General features: G+C 39.3%; 1 protein-coding gene across 1 annotated transcript in view; it reads right to left on the bottom strand.

Annotated features, from left to right (window-relative positions):
* WDFY4 (WDFY family member 4) overlaps window positions 1–6,010 on the bottom strand; it is a 125,887-nt gene extending 119,877 nt beyond the window's left edge. Inside the window, 2 exon segments of the mRNA XM_031554435.1 lie at window positions 3,768–3,933; window positions 5,919–6,010. The gene's annotated coding sequence lies outside the window, so the exon portion shown is untranslated.
* Window positions 6,011–18,164: the final 12,154 nt, after the last annotated feature.

Raw genomic sequence — 18,164 nt, 5'->3', positions numbered from 1 at the left:
GGATGCAGATACTGATCATTCACAATATAAAGGATGATAATTCTACCATGGCCTATACTCAATCCTTCATTAGGAGGTGAAGGGCAATGAGATTTTCATCACCCTTCAACAGTGTCAGTCTGGAACTTGCTACCTCAACAACAGCTCGTGTTTCACTGCTGTTGTTTTCCTTAATTATCTTTGTCAGAACAACACATCACACTTTTTCTACTCACAGGGCTGACTGTAAAGAGTAAACAGGAAGACACTGTTCCTCATGACTGTGTGGGAGAAACATTTGTCATATGTTATACTTCGCCCTGGTACAGGATTTCAGCCCACTTGAGTCATCACAGTGCTGTACCATGTTCTGAAAATGCCTGGGTACTGCTTTACAGAGTCAATGAGAGCGTAGCTCAGAGACAATTTTTCAAAGAGGCTGCAATCACATCCCAAGTTGCACCATCTTCTTACCTAATAGAAACATCTTGCCTTGGAAACTACTCTGCTAAGCTTAAATAAATGCTAAGTAATAAGTAACCCACTCCCATCTCCTAGATTCACCTTGATCATTTGTATAAGAAGCTCAAAGTTCTTTACAGAGGCAGTCATTTTACAGATGATGAAATCAGGGCAGAGGGGTGAAATGCAATGCTTCTTGTTACATCACAAGACCAGCACCTGAGCAATAGTGGCACTACCTGAACAGAGCCAAAAATATTTACCAATTTTTTCCTCTTTCTATTCATAATTTACTTTGCAAGCCTTTCCTCCTGGCTACTAAGAAAAGAAATCAGCAGCACCCCTCCACTCTCTACTGAGGAGATGTAGACTGGAGAGGAACCCTCAGAGGTTCTCTGGGCTGAACAAACCTAGGGACTTCCATCACTCCTCGTACACCTTGCCCTCCTGATCTTTCACCATCTTTGTAGCTTCCTTTGGATGCTCTCTAATAGCTTTATGTTCTTCTCATGTTGTGGCACCCAGACCTTGCAACCAGCACTGAAGGTGAGGCCATACAGCACAGACAGAATGGGACATCCCCCCTTTGCCTGGTGGCAGTGCTGGACCTGGTGTGTCTCAGGGTACAGATGGCCCTTCTGGCTGCCAGGCGCACTGCTGGCTCATTCAACTTGCCATCAGCCAGAATCCTTGCATCCCTTTCCATGGGGCTTCTCTCCAGCTACTTGTCCTACTATCTTTACACATACCCAAAGGATTGCCCTGTCCCAGGTGTAGAATCCAACACTTGCTCCTTTTAAACTTCATGCAGTTGGAGTCTGCCCAGTCCTATGGTTTGTCAAGATCTCTCTGCAAGGCCTCTTTACCCTCTATGGAGTCAACAGCTCCCTCCAATTTAGTATTATCAGCAAAATTACATAGTGCACATTTGAGATCTACATCCAGATCATTTATTAAAACATTGAAGAGAATTGGAGCCCTGGCAACTACATAAGATACTAACACACTGAAATCTTTAATTTCTAGAAGTACTTGAAAGCAAAATGGCAAATGCAATTTACCTCCTTATTTACTCCAGTTGTTGAGACTACAATAGACACACTAAATTAGATGTCAGACACCGAATATACTATTAGTCTGTTCTCTCCACTTGCATCTTCTGTTTTATATATTCTTAATCCTAATAGTTCTTTCTTGATCTACAGATTCATTTGGGCTTTTAAGTTGTTCACATTTTCTGTTGCTCATGGAAGATAACTAATCCCCTGGAGCAGTCACCATATCTCAGAGTCTAGGAATCAAGTATCTTTGAAAATAAGGGTAAATTAGATATTTTGAAAAGGCCTAATCTTTGACTTTCTACTACACCCCAACATTTGTCCTAATCCTCATTTTAAATTAAGAGCTCCTTTCACTTTTTGGTAAGTTATAATTATCACAATTATAGAAAAAGTGAGTTTGAATAATAATATTTTAAAAAGACACAGAAGTGAAAATATACAAAAGAAACCTAATGCTATCATTCAGAAAGTGGTGTCAGGAAACAGAGAGGAAGTGGAACTTATTGCTGTGTTTTCCCTTTTGTTCTAAAAGAAGCTTGTGTGAAATCACACTGCAGTTAGGCTTTGTATTTTCAGACAGATAACATGAAAGGGAATAAAGACTTTACCAAAGCTGGTAGAAAGGCAAGTAATGTTGATATTAAAAGCTTAATGACTGAACCCAAGCATTAGTGTTTTTTAAAAAACATATTTTTAATTAAAAATTATATTTACCTGAGATTTCAACTCCACCAGCAGTTTAAAGGATGATTTCATAATGCTAACAAAAAAAAACCACACACCTAATCTGCACCACAATCAAGAATTTCACTTAAACATTTAAAATCATTTGTTATCAGTGAAGGGTCTCACAGCAAGGTGGTTGACCTAGACACAATGAAGTCTGATACCAAATTTTTGCAAAAAATTTTTTTAAGGAAATTTAAAAACTAGGACTGTTGACTGTTGGAATCACACAGATCACAGCACCCTAAAAATCCACTGAGCAATGCCTCTTTACAACCCCTTTCCTCTTCTGGGCAGCCAAGATAGCTTGCTCATTGAAAAATCATGCTAGTCAATTTTCTGAAATACTAGAAATAGGGATTCCACTACCTCTCCCCCAAAAAGCTGTGGAAAATATTTTATTTCTTTTATGAACTGGTTTATCCCATAAATTCAACCACAAATTCCCTCTTTGTAACTCATACCATTCAATCCTTACTGGTACCTCTGAACCAGCACTGTGCCAGACTATCTACTATTTTACTTTTATATCTCCTAACCACTCTTGTTCCTTCTACTGAGCTTGCACTCATATTTACACCTTTCAGTCCTATGTCTAGTGATCATACTTGACATATTATTTCATGAGACAAAATTAAAAAGGCACACCAACAAGATTCATACCTTGATGTCATCACACTATTTATCTTCTCCCTTATGAGGACTGCAAAGATCTTTAAGATGCAGGACTCAGTTTCCTACCCATCATTTCCTGTAGATTTTAACTGTAGATTATTTGAGAAAGGGAATTGCCCTTCATAACTTCTGACACAACACTTCATACAAGAGACCTAGTCTGGTTGATGATTTGAACCAAGCACTGACAAAATGCAAAATAAAAAGAAATCTTAAAACACCTGTCAGCTTCGCAAAGGTTGAATACTGTTTAAAGAACAAGTTGCACTCCAGTAGGAAACACTCCTACCGTTTTCCAGCAGTTTATCTTTTAAGATCATCTCCATGGAATTCAAAAAACATATAAAAGTGTCTTAAGCTGCCTCTCATGCATTCACTCTTCATTTTTTTTTCCTGTTTTAAAAAGTCATGTCTAGATATCTATTTGGTAAGTTTCTTCTCTGACTTGTATATGCCTCTGATGAAGCCAAGAGAGAAGCAGCTCAGGTACCAGTAATACCTGCTTTTGAGGTATTTTGTCCTCCCTGCAACTCAAGAGTAAAGAGAATAATTCTATTTAGTCAGACAAAATAGTTCTACAAACTCAAAGGAACATGACAAGGGCAATTGTACTTATCTCAAAATAGTAGCTCATTATGAGGACAAAATCTGATTAGTTTCCACTATCAGCACCAACAGAAATACTCTGTTAACATTCCTAGAATATAGAATGCAAACAAACAGCTCTGCTTTTTCTTTCAATTTACGTTACTTTTGCTGTTAGAAAATGATTCTACAAAAATAAACCAGTTGCAAATCATGCTGCAGTTCCTTTCAGTAGTTGTATCTGTTCCTTTTGCTTTCGCAGAAAATTGTATGACATACCTGGGCTCCTAGATCCAGCAGCTCCTCTTACAGTCAACAGGGACATGCATATAAAGAGAGCTTTACTGCTTCTATCCAACTAGGGACCTTGGTGCATGCAGTAGCTCTCACTCTGTTCTTTGAACTTTCCACTGTGAATCACTTGATGAGCTGCTACACTTATTTCCTGAGGAAAGCAGAAGTGAAGAACAACAAATGAACCACATGCTCAGAACCTACCAAGCTCCCAAAACAATGTAATTCAGTTGAAATACAAACCTGTCAGGCATTGCATGCCTCTGCCTAGATCAAGATTAACCAGGAATTCCTTCTGAAAACCATATTCACAAAGAAAAGCGTGTGATCATTGTTACTTTTGTTTTTAAATTGGAGGTTTACCAAACTACTGCAGGAACAGAGCACCACAAAACTCTGCACAGTCCTTCCACAAATGCAGTACTCTTAAAATAAATATATTTGCAAGTTGAGTTGAATAATAAAGTCTGTGACCTCTCTACTGAAGTAGCCACATCATCTATTCAGATTAAGAGGCAAATAAGCTCTGTAAACTTCACTGACAACATAAGGAAGTTCTGATTAGCCATGATGTGGTAGAAGACTACTTCTCAGTGATCTGTTTTTTTTTTTTATTATTCTTCATAACATACCTGAAAGGCTTTGTAATTTGTTTTAAACGGGAGGTGATGCTTAAGCAGTTCTACGGAGGAAATTGAGATATTTTCCAAAACTGCTTTTGCTAGAGCATTTTACAATTACTTTGAGATTTAGCGGAACTGTGGTACTGCAATGACTAAAACCTTGGGAGATTTTCCTTTAAGTAGTTAAATCCATCAGTTTTCTGTGAGTATTTCCTTCACTCAAATGCTTGAAAAAGAATTCAGGAAGAAAAAATTGCTTTTCCTTCCAGCTTAAACTCACAACAGTACTCTGACTGGAAACATTTAATGTTTCCAAATGTAGAAGTAGAAAGGCCTGAAGGGATTGATTTCCCTGTCAGACATGGTTGGGTTATGAAAATAATAGGAAGATGTCTGTACAACACAGGGACTTTTCTCAATGCAGTGATGTTTCTTGCATGCAACAGTTCTAGCAGATTGTTTTCATCCTTAATTGTAGAAATTTTTCTACAATAGAGGCAGCAGCAAAATCATGGCTTTAGTTCATAAGGATTATATCAGAAGTTAAGCAGCTCTTTAACACTGTATAAACAAACAAAGCTCTCAGAATCAGAGGAAAATACTCTGATCCAGTCTGTACAGACAGTAGGGTTAAATCAACCAGGATTTGGTAACACCTGGGGCTGTTCACTCTGGAGAAGAGAAGGCTCTGGGGAGACCTGAGAGCAATCTTTCAGTATTAAAAGAGAGCTTTAAGAAAGAAGGAAACAAACTAAGCAAAGTCTGCTGTGATAGAACAAGGAGAAAAGTTTCAGACTAAAGGGGACATTTCAATTGGATATAACAGAAAAAGGTTTTTACAGAAAGGTGAGGCACTGGCACAGGTTGCCCAGAGAGGTGGTAGATGCCCTGTCTCTGGAGACATCCAAGGTCAGGCCGGACAGGGCTCTAACAACCTGATCAAGTTGTAAGTGTCCCTGTTCACCGCAGGGGAGTTGGACTAGACGACCTTTAAGGATCCCCTTCCAACTCAAAGGATTCTATAATTAGCCAAACTAATTATATCTGGATGCTTTTTTCAAGCAAATATGAGGTCACACTCTGAGCCAGCTGCACACAAGGGTAGTGGCTTCAGTGAACATGACAATGGTCACTCTGGTGAGCTCAGCTGAGAGCCACATGCACAGGCCTTCAGGCAGCTTAGGGCACACACAAAGCATGCACCCATGGAGGCTGCCAGAGGCTGTGCCAACATAGCCACTGCTTTCCTGCCTTAGGCTGTTCATCTATTAGCCAGTACTTTCCTAGTTGCAATGTGAACTAAAACCAGTGGCAAAATGAATGGCAGAAGCACAAAAATACTAAAGAGAATTTTAACATCATCCAAGAGAGAACACAGTTTTCCCTTTCCCAGCTCATAAGCAAGCCTAAGTGATCCACTTCCCCCTTTGTCAGTTTAAAATCACATCACTTGCAACAGATCCTCCAGTGCTATTTGATCAAAGAACATTATTTTCCAAGAGCCTCCTCCTACCTTGCATTGCACCCTCCCTAGATGTTGTCTGGATACAGACACTTGCAACACCATTGGCAGATCTTTAATCCATGCAGCAGAGGAAGCATCATTTCTCATTTTCATTTTGTACTAACTGCTAAGGGAGCTGAAAGTCCAGAGTTTCAACACACTGTCTCACTTAATCTCTGCTTCACTGGAGCAGAACAGCTGTAACCAAATTATCTGCAGTAAAAATAACACAAAAGATAACAGCAAGCTAATAGCTAATGCAGTAGGAGGTGGTGCCATAATTCCCCTCATCAGTTTAAGCCATTTACATTAATAACCCACGCGCCCATAGAAGCTGAGAGGAACAATCTTTACTTTCTTAGACCTTCCCCTCACCAAGTCTCACAGAAAAAGGGTACATCTACACACCTGCATTTGTATCTGTGTGCACAGAAGATAGCACAAGGGACTTCTCCCCTAGGTAAGATTTCAAAAGCCCACTAATAACATCTTATACTTATGAGTTAGCTCTACTAAGACTGGCTATAAATGGCCCTCTGATAAGAGCAGCACTTCAAGGAGATCCTGCATGATTCAGTGGGGATGAGATGGCACCTGATGTAGATACCAAGTCAGACATCAGTGCCTTTTAGTCCTCAAAAACTGCTGGAACAAAGTCTGGCTTCACCTAAATATCCGACTACAAGACAAACACAAGGACTGAAATAAATAATCTTAAGATTCAGCCTCTCTAGTCCTCGAATGCTACACATTCAAGAAGTGCGTAACGGTGTACAACACAGCAATACAAACACTATTGTATTGCACTGAACACAAGACAGCTATCAGTCTGAACAGGCAGGCCTGAAAGTATACAACAACCACTGTTGCCATTTCCACTACCTCTAGTTTCTCACAGCAGGGTTGGCACTGTCCATTCAATCTGATCCAGAAATAGTACACTTCAGAAAATGAACAGGTGTAGGGGTACTCCTTTTCGAGAAGCTGTGCACATTCCATCTAGCACTGTCAGGAAAGTAAGCTAGATACACCTCCCCACACACAGATAATTACAAGCATCCAAGCTTGCATAATCCAGGATGGCCTCTCAAGCTCAAATTCACTCTGAAGATTTCCTAAGGCTATTCAAAATGACAGAAAGCAGGTATTTCAGCTACAGAAAAAGTTAACTATATTAAAACAGACAACAAGAAATGAAAAAACGAAATTCTCCCCTGGCTGTCATCCAGATACAGGTAGCTCCTTCCTGTCATACACAAGGCAGCCTCAGGCAAGGGTCCATAGACAGCCCATCTCACATCACCAAATAACATCCCTGTCTTGTTAAACTTCACCACTCCAACTTCCACACACAAAAGGAAATACCCATTTCATGCCTGTGCAGCACTGAGAGCACCCACAGCAGTGCATCTCAGCAAGAGGCGCAGGTGGCATCTTGAGGCTGGAGGTGAGTGACTGCAGGTTTCTCTTGAAATCCAGCATGCTCATTTTGGCTCCATTAGATTCACTAAACAGCCTGAATAGTTACACCAAGAGCAAATGTCTTCTGAGATCCTCTGTGGAGTGGAAGCTGTAGAACTGAAGAGACTGATAGTTCAACTCAAATGGGATGAAAGCCTGCTGTGGTAAAGCCCTTATTTCTTCCCCCATCAAGTTTCTCTCCTTCCTTGCAGGCATAGCAAATAAAGTTCAGCTCAAGTTGCTGAGACAGTGTGTTTCCTGCTTTGCCAGCAGCCACTGGGCACAGGCCAGGCATCAGGGGCCCTGAACTGCATGGCCTCTGCTTGGGTGGGAGTAAATCCAACAGCTTTCTTCTTAGATGCCTTCTTCTTTCAAATTTCAAACTGCGTTCTTTTGTTTCTGGGCATAACTAAATACCACCAAAATTATTCCTGTTTGTAAAATAATACCAACTTTTAAGAACACAAGAAGAAAACAGCCACGTATAGAAATTAATTTGTAAGGAAAGTCAAAACATTCTTGTTTGAATATTGTCAAACCGAACATTTTGATTAAATGAACAGATTTTTTTTTCCCCTCAGAAAAATAACATTATCAAATCTTAAAATTCGCCTGGGAAGTTGCTATTTTCACTAGATGCCACCTACTGACCAGAACTACGTTGTGCAGGAAAATGTTGAAGGCACCTTGATTAAACACACTGAAAGGCACATTAGTCTAATTAAGACTGAAGAAGCTGAAAGACTAATGCAACATACAACAGCACGCTATTTCCCCCCTCCTGTAACTCAGATCAACTTTCTACTAGATGGTACAGAGGAATTAATTTTTTTCAGAATTATGAATATTCAAATTAAAGGATCTTGCTGTAGAAATCATGCAGCAAACCACTTATGAAACAGGAAGTTAGACTTGATAACTCATTGGAAAGCAACACTATCAGATAGACTCAGACAAAAGCACAAGATGTAATTATATAAACATATATTGTTCATGAGCTCTTTCTTGAGAAGGTTTACTCCTCTCACCCTAGAGAATCGGCACCAAAGCTTCTTGAGAACACTTCTTAAAGTCTCAGAAATCTACCCTACTTCCTTTTTAACACCCACTTTTTCTCTCTGCACAGCCTGCAGCAGCCCTTCTTGTCAAAAGAAACAGGAAGCCTGAATGTCAGGCTAAGCCAATTAAACAAAATCCTTGCAATGCACGTGAGAGTAAACATTTTCCACCTCTGATTGGTCCCCTGCTAACAACATATTTTTCCCCCCTTTTGTAGCTCCCAATTCTATCTATAAACTACTGCTCCTGACCTTGCTCTCCTGTAAACCGTACTCCCAGAGGGATTCTGCATCCAGGAGGACTGCTTTCCCACAGTGATAACTACTCAGGTACCTTCAAATAGCTAATGAGCGTGCTTAATGAGCTGTCAGACCCTATTCATGGATAAGCCTGGCTTTTCTACAAATATTCTTCTAGCTCTTTGAAGTAGACTCATGCATCTTCTCCACTTTTTACTTGCTTACTTACAAAGCTAATACCACAATTACACTTGGTTGCAAGCTTTTGCTGTCCTACATAGTTCAGAGCAGAAGCAGAGGGAAGAAACTGTTAGGAACATAAGGTTTGCTACCTGATACGCTTCTGTTTAAAAACCATCTTTGAAGATATGTAGCTCTTTGGGAAACGTGTTTTAATCTTTTCCTAAGGAAGAACTGCTTTTAGGGTGTTCAGATGATTGTTCTAGGCCAGTATATAAGAGGGGAAAAAAATAAATCAAAGAAGCTCTGCTTAATTTATAACCAGATTCTACTAGCGGTTTCTTTTCTACAAATAATCTATAATGGTACAGAAAATTGCTGCTTCTGCTACTCAGCACCAGAGATAATGTTAGACCTGGAGAGAAAGCCTGGTGCTATACACGTTGAAATATTCTGCTAAAAAAAGTGAAGTCAATAAGAAACTAGACACTAGTTATACTTTTTTTAATCTAAGTGTATTCAGCAGAACTTGAAAGCGCAGCTCACAGTTAGTAGCAGAGACTGCTGCCACGTTGAGCTGAGGAGGAACTGGTAAAAGAAGCTACCTTACATAGAGTTTCACCATAAAAAGGAAGTGCAACAGGCTCCTCAGCACCTATTTGTCTGATAGGAATCCTACCTACCTTTCCAGGATGGAGAGTAGTTCAGAGACAACAGCCGAGCAAATTCCTTCTGAAAGGCTGTGAATTAGGACGCCAGTCCAGAAAATGGATCTCTGGGGCTTTCTCTGCTTGGAAGAATTACCTCTCTATGTAAATGGCAGAGCTCTCATGGAGGTCTAAGAAGTCTTACTCAGTAATAAGAGTTGTTATGCCGCACAAAAAGAGACAGCAGCCTCGAGGTGAAAACAATTGTTTCGTAGCTCAGTGCATCTGTCATCCATCATACAGTGTGTAGAGGGATTTGCAGCTGTCTGTCTCTTGAAGAAAGCACAATATTCTAAGGTATACTTTGTGAAATTGGGGGATAAACATGCATTCAAAATATAATCCTGCAAGGTTTGTCTCTTCTTTATGTAAACTATGCACCAAAGTCCCAGAATCTACCTTCAGAGCACTGACAGAGTTACCAGCATCAGGGTAACAAAACCTGGCCAGTCAGTCCCATTACTCATGTCTTAGTCTCCACAGATGGAGGAGTAGCTCAACGATGGGAATCATCTGAAAGAACCTGAACTCAGGTGCACGATTAAATATCGTCCTGGCTAGGCCAGGATATAGTAGTATTTTTATTTCTATTTAAGTTCTTATCCATTATCATTTCCATTAAGCCTTTTTTTCTTAATCATTACTCAGATACGAAAAGAATAAAGATGAAAACCTCAAACAGCCTGCCTTTCACTCATACATGCATTCCCCGCTAGAGATTCAGAGCTCTTCCCTTCCCACGCAGCTATTTCGTTCATACAGACTGTAAATATGAAATGGTACCTCACTGCCTTTTAGCTCCCAACCCATCTTCAGCCGTTACCCAGCTGGTGGGTCTCAGACACAGCATCAGCAGCCTTAGAACATTCTGAGAATCAGAGTTGGCACCTTCCCCCCCGAGCGTCACCAGGTGGCAGTACAGCAGAAGGGCTTTCAAGGTCTACTACTGCAAAGCAGCTATCCTCATAGCTTCCATTGCTTTTCCTATGTCCTTAAATAACGAGATAGAGCATACATTATCGCACACAATATATCGGTTTTATTTCCCGAATTTACTTTCTGCACTTTGAGCATTTATAGGATTGTACTTTCATATTCCTGCCAGTCTTTGGAACGGACAGGTTTCAGTTGAGCACCCACTTGGATCACAGTGGTTTCTTTTGACCTTCCTATTCTGGGGGCAGAGAAGCTATCAGCATGCAGCAGAGCAAGTAAAAGATTATGAATAAAGAATGGAGCTTGGTGCAGAAATTAATTACTTGTACACTTGATCAGCTTTGGCAAATAGCTTCACAGAAAAAATTATCAGGGGCATCTAAAAGAAAGGAGGATCTTCATATCCTCCCCCCCAAAACTTTTGAGAAAACCTAGCAACATTGTTTTGAAAAGGCATTCTGCATTTAAACATCAAATCAGAACTGTAAGCAAGGCTAAATAAATCATCACATAACAGAATATCCTGTGACAAACATCATTTGGAGCATGTTAAAATCATGACTGTTTTTGGAGGGTTCTTCTGTTGTTCTTAAAAAAATCCTGTTCACACAACTGCAATGAGCAGTTCAGGTCTGATCATGTAAATTCAGTAATACCATTTACAATGTACATCATTTCTTTACAAGTTGTGAATTCCCCACAGTAACATAAGCTTAGGAACCATTTTCCTGAGGATTTAGGGCCATACTTCTTTGTGCTATGATATTCCCAATTTTCAAGTGTGTTATTTCTCTGCAGACTCATTACACTGCAGCTGTTTGAGTGTATAAACATGAACAACCCACACAAGAGATTGTATTTGAGAAGAGATTCATATAAATACAGAGCTAGATAGGTCAAATAGGTCTGCTGCACATGCTGATATTGGGGACAGGACAGGAAAGTGTGTCATCTTCCAGAAAAAAGTAATTCTTGGAAAAGAGACATGGATTATCAAAATTGGAGCACTTTTATTAGAACTATAAAATTAGCATTCAGTTTAGAGCAGATATAAGAACATTATCCCTAAATGATAGCCTGCGCAGAACCACTGATACTGTTATTTAAAAAAAAAAAAAAGACTTTTCACATTTTTCAATTAAATTTTGACCTAGAAGTATTTACAGGGAGAAATTTTCAGGTGACACTTTTGCTTAGTAAGTAGGAGTACCTGTTTTAAACCCATTGCGTGGTGCATTTTTCTTCTATGCATCTTGAAAAAAAAATTATAGTTTAAACAGTCGGTATTACAGTCTCCAATTTGCAGGCTGGAAAACAGAGACATTTAATACTGATTATTATGAAGTGATATGCCCAGGGCCACAATGCCAAGCAGTGAGAGAGCCAAGAATATTACTTGGGCCTCCAAGATCTGCGTCCAGAAGTCATTAAAGATTACAATTCAATTTTAATTTATTTTCTTCATCTTTGATTAAGATGATTTGAAATAGATAAAAGTATCAGTGTTAAAACAATGCAACTTCTCACTTCATTTTAGCTCACTTCATTTTTTCACCTAGCCTCCAGTTTTTCCCCTAGTTTCATTTTGAATCAGATCTGCCTAAGTGACTATATTTTTGCCTGAGATAGCAGGAAGAGATGTGTTCCCAAGGATGCCAGTCTTAGTCCCTAGTGTCTAAAATATGCATGCACTGCTCTTTGGCTCCTTCTGCTAAAAGAGAAAACAATCCGTTCTGCAGTGATAGCATTAAAGTTTAAATAATGCATTTCTCTATCTCCTCTCTGAATCGAGAACCTCATTTCTTCTAGGCCCACAGATAGGAAGTGATTGCCCAAGTTATTGCTTTTTAACACAGCTGATTCAGGAGGTCCTGCAGCTCCTAACTATAGAGTATATTTCTGTCCAAAGGGCAGGAAAGGTCTGGAATTGTAGAGGAATAGATTAGAGAGTTAAAAAAAACCCAACAAATTAGAGTTAAAAAAAAATCCTGCCAGGCTTTCACATCCCACCTTCTCCAAGAACATCAAAGCAATTCAGACAAGTTTGGTTGAGATATCCGGGAGCATGCTGATGTCAAGATACAACTAGATGCATAGCTGTGTAGCAATACAATTAGAATCCAGAGACTCAAGGTAGACAGTAGATCTAGCCCAGATTTAAACTCATATTTTTTTCACTCTGAAGTTTGAGGCATTGTGCTTTGCTTATAGAATAAAAAAATTCAAACAGCACATTGTATTCCAGTAATTTCTGACCTAGCGTGTCACATAAGCATGTATTTTGATGCAGGGCACACAAACAGATTGTTATGATTTCAGTTACACTAATCCCATACTTCATGCTAGGCAATTAATTTCCTGATTACAATGCAGAGAAAGACTTCGGTTCAGGGAAATTCAGAATTCTTTTCATAGAAATTTTCAAGAAAGTAGTAATATATTTGAAAGAGGCAGTGATAAGGAAAGAACCTTATCTCCTATTTCCCTGTTTTTACAAGGTTTTACTGAAGTAGCAGGTCTGTTAGATCAAGGGCATCAGAAAAGCAAGGGTTGAAAAGAAGTGTACCATTTTGTTAGAGCAACAGATATAGCAACCAAAAGCAGGTTTCCAGACAGACACACAAAAACTGTGGACAGAAAGTTGTTCTGGAGGTCACTTCGACCAGTTCTCTATCTGGAACAGGTCTACCATAAAAACTAGACTATTCCAGACTTCCCAAAAGATTCTGAACACTTGTTTTCTGGATATCTGTTCCTGTACTGCCCCACAGTCTGGTGAAAAAGTTGTCATTAGCCTCCAGCCCAAGTTTTTAAGCAAAAACTTGCAGAAATCATTTTTTGTTGTAAGCTCTACTCCCAAAGAGCTTTTTGTTACGTGACCTTTGAAACTATCCTTTAACCAACTGATTGTGGTCTGCTACCAGATCCTTCAGAACAGATACAAAAGGAAATAAGAACTGGGAACTTGGTTCTTCTCATAGTTCATAAGTCCAGAGAAGTCTAGAGTCTTAGATTCGAGACATTTACTGTTTTGAAGAGTTTTTACATTGATAATCTAAGCCTTGCTTGTTTCCAATGTAAGAAGGTGTATTGCAAAACAGTTGGAAATCTTTTTTCAGATCATTCAAAGTTGCCTAGGTGTTCTTCTGTCACCTTTTCCATTGCATTGCATAACGATTTGTTGGAAACATGAAATTGCTATTAAAGATATTAATTTTTGATAGTATAGTGGTCACATTCAATGTGGTCAGAGACCATGATGTTATTAGCATCTTTTATATTTGTCAGCAGTAAACAAAAAAACAAACAAGAAAATATCAAGTTAGGTTTTCTTTATCTGCTATGAAGAATATTATATGATTCTCTAAAAGCTTTTGCAGGTTACTTCAGCAAAAGATCTAATCTTCCTACTCAAGGGACACACTTTTAAATGAAGTCAAATGGTTTTCAGGTAGTTGCTACAGCAGTGGAAATCTTGCAGGCGTATAGGTTCTTTTTATGTGTGTTCATCACTACAGGGAGCAAAAAATGAAAGCCATCTTCAGCTGTTTGATTATGTCTGCTTAGTAAGCTTCTTGCCCCACTGAAATCTCTGACAGCCTTTCCTCAGATTGTAGATACTATGTAGAGAAGTACTCTTACAGCCTAAAGTGAAAGATGGATGTTCCTGACCTATTCATGGAACATAACTAGATAGAAAGAAGCAGACAGCAAAAGATTGATAAAGATACCCAGAAATTATCTAGTTTTATTGTGAAAAAATTCAAAGTTAAATCTTAATTATATCATCTCCACTTTATCCCTCATTACTGAATACGCTTCCATGGAGTCACACTGTTTCTTCTGCCCTCTCTTCACCTAGAATTTTTGAATATACTTGCTGCCTCCTCAGAAGCATTATCTCTATGAAGCCCAAGATATCATTATACTTGTGTGTTCCCTGAATTTTAACTTAAATGTAAAAGAATTGCTTCATTGATCTTTTGGCTATACGTAATCCCTGAACTTGAGTTTTCCCTGTGCTAATAATTTTTTTCCCCAGAAATACCTTTGAGTTTCCAGCTCTTTCCAGAGTAGATCTGGAGCATCTACACAGCAGCATTCTCCATTACGCATTATCAGATTACCATGTAAAAAAGACCATTTCTAAAGCAGAATAAGAATTCTCTTCATGGTCAAAGTATTTGTTATTACCTCCTAAGACCTCCCATAAAAGCTCTGACCACGAAGAGCTAAAAGACCAATAAAACAAGATAGAAGCACATCACAATAAGGTCCCAGGCCATGGTGAGTGAGGATCCACTCACACATAACAGCAGTAAGGACAGGAATAAGATAAAGAAACTGCTTACCTCTGGAAGGATTGTAAGCTCCTCAGATAGACAGAGATCTCCAGATAAGATACCTTTGCCTTTCACTACCAACTCATAAATGAGATCCAGAAATGGGTGGATCCTGGCTCCACTCTGTCTGGTCACTCAGATATTTTACTTGCACCTGTGCTCCCCTGGGTTGGCCCTGCCTTCCTACCAGGTGCTCAATCACAGGTTCAAGCCATGACTCAGCATTTCCATTACAACCAGTGATCATTTTCTCCTAGAAAAACAGACAGAAGCATCTTTAAGAGGTTTTGAACTGGTGACCAATTAGCCTGGAAGCAAGGGTCATACATATCAAACTGAAATCCCTTCTGGTCATTAGATACTTGAATTGATATCTATTCACAACCTACTCTTCAGTAAAAGATTTTCTCCTGTTCCTATATATACATTTATTCTGGTTTGCTTTGTAAAGACAGTGCAACAGCAGTTATTGATCTGAGAATGCACACCATGGTCTTTCTTGCTCTTTGGATCCTTTTCTATAAACTCAATTTTATACAGTAAGAGATTCTAACAAAAAAAAAGTTGCAATCTAAACAAACTGGAACTGTATTTCAATGTTGCCAAAGTCCAGGATGATTAGATCTTGGGCTTTGATCCAGACCCATCTTTCTGATGAGTAAGAACAATATATCAATCAGCTAGTTACAACAAGTCCTTGGCCTGTCTATGGTAGCAGAAGATGAGGAGGAGGAAAGAAGGATATGCCTTGCAGTAATTGGTTGGTGACAACATGCTGTGCATGCAGCCTGGGGAAATAGAGATCCATTCAATTCCCCCACACAGATTCAGCAACTTCACTGGCCCACACACTCTTCCATCCCAAGAACCCAATATGTTTCATAGCCTCCAGCCATCAGCCTTGGCGCCAGCAGATGAATCATTTCTTCTTTGAGTGTCCCCACTGCAATAACTTATTACCATCCTCTGCATTTAGATAGTACTTGCCAATCCCAAGTTTCAGAACACTGCATAGAGGTGGATAGGGCCAGGGGCTCAATGTCTCGTGTGTAACATTACAGCTAGAGGCCTTTCCTCTACACTTCACTCAAGTTTCCTAAACCTTAGGCCACATTAACTGCCTTTGTTATGCGTTAAGCAATCAGTGGTAAATACTTGTGACATACACAAAAATTTTTCTACATTCCAAGCAGGTAACAGATAGTTAATGAATTATTTTTAACATCAATTAAAAAGTAAATAATAGCTTTTCTCTAGCTGTTTCTTCTTTTCTCTCCCTCTAGACAGTTATTACTTTGTGACACAGCCATTCTAGGTTTTAACCAGTATAAAAGCATAACTTTAAGATCAGTAGTTTCCAGCAACAGGTCAGTACCTTAACACTGCTACTTCAAGATATCAGGAAGATTCTCTAACCTCAGTTCATCCAATTATGAAGGTCTTAATACCTACAATCCTACAGCATCCCTAATCCTTTTAGGAAGCATAGTGAATTAGTTCCTCTTTAGCTTAGCTGGAGAACAAGATAAGAATGGTAAGAACCAGCAACAGCTCTTTGTTCTTTAAGAAAGAAGAAAAAAATAAAGCAGTACAGGGTCATCATTGGACAGGATCTAGCCCCCAACACCACCTGAGATAAGTAGATAAGATCTTAAAGTGATAGATGCAAATCAGAGTCTAGATCATTAAACAAGTTCATGCTGATAAGGCATATCTAAGAGTAGACTAGGAAAGCCACCCACACATAAATCACAGTCAGAATTAGGCTGCAATTAAAATTACTAAAATCAAATTCTATCTAATAATCACCAGAAAGACATACAACCAAACTTGCAAATTAGTCTACTGCAGCTAAGACTCCAATAACATAACTAAGCTAAAAATCAGTACTTCTACAACCTAATCACAACACAAAATTTCAAGCCTGAGCTTAAATAGAGCTCCTGGGCCTTTGGGGTGGAGGCCACAGGTGAGACTGGTCAAAGCCACTGAGGCTATTAATGCACTTCAGGGCCCTGTAACTGCAAGATGAACTTATTCTGTATTTTTGAGGTTACAATTAGTATAAATCACAAGGGTTTAAAATTGTTAATACCTTTACCATTAAAAAAAAAAAAAATCTAAATCAGAAAGCTTGAAATAGAGATGTTGTATGGTAAATGTTGAATCATAGCCTGAGCCACTGATTGATCACCTGGGAAAAGACCCGGTCAGCCCTGGGAGCACAGGTGAAGGCAATTCAGCTTTGTAACTGGAAGGGGTAGAGGCTGGCTGCACCTCTCTTAGACCTCATTTGAGAGCTGGCTGCTACTATAGAAGGATCTCTGGTTGAAGATTCCTCCTTTGTGGAGTTTCCTTTGTGAGCCCAGATCTTCAGAGATGGGTGAGCGTTTTTCATTTTTCTTTGTAATACCTTTCTATTGTACTAGTTCACTTGTCTTTGTATTTTCTGTGATACTATTCCATAGCGTTGATCTTTCTGATTGTTATAGGCGCTAAGCTAAGTTGCCTATTACTTAACTTTTTTCGGTTATGTTAATGGTAGCTTTTTATATAGGAAGCTGTATTTGATAGATGTGTATGCTGCCTGTATAGATGTGTATGGAAGGAGTATTTGGCAGTGGTGTGGGAAGATGTAGATGGAAATGTGACCTTGGTTGCAGGTGAACCAACATGTAGAGTATACAGCACATCCCTAAACCTACTACAAGAGTAGGTGTTCTGGAATGTGGTTTTGTGATGATGGTATAGTACAGGGACAAATAGCTGAAGAAATTAGATATGGGAAGAGACTCTGAAGCGCACAAGAAAACTAAGACCTGTGCAAATGTTGAGATCTGTTGCTGTAGCTATCTTACTCAACATAAATTTAGTTTCAGTTTGAAAGGGTTGATCACTGGAGGACAAGGGGAAATGATTTTAAGTTAGGGAGGGGAGATCTAGGCTAGATGTTAGGGGGAAATTCTTTATAGAGAGAGTGGTAAGGTGCTGGAACAGGCTGCCTAGAGAGGTTGCGGATGGCCCCATCCCTGGAGGTGTTCAAGGCTAGATGGGATGGGGCCCTGGGCAGCCTGGTCTAATATTGAATGTGGAGGTTGGTGGCCCTGCCTGTGGCAGGGGGGTTGGAGACTCACGATCCTTGAGGTCCCTTCCAACCCTGGCCATTCTGTGATTCTGTGATATAGACTTCAATAACTAAACATTCTTGTAAGCTCTAATATTTTACTGATACTTGTTGGGTTACCTTTCTGTTGGACCTATTCTCAGTGTTTCATTCAGGAAATGCTTCTTTAAATTGTCAGAGTATGGTACTATGATCATCAGTAAAAC

Source organism: Meleagris gallopavo, chromosome 8 (assembly GCF_000146605.3).
Source record: "Meleagris gallopavo isolate NT-WF06-2002-E0010 breed Aviagen turkey brand Nicholas breeding stock chromosome 8, Turkey_5.1, whole genome shotgun sequence".
NCBI lineage: Eukaryota > Metazoa > Chordata > Aves > Galliformes > Phasianidae > Meleagris > Meleagris gallopavo.
Note: the sequence above shows the minus strand (reverse complement) of the source record. Positions and strands in the feature narration are given on the sequence as shown.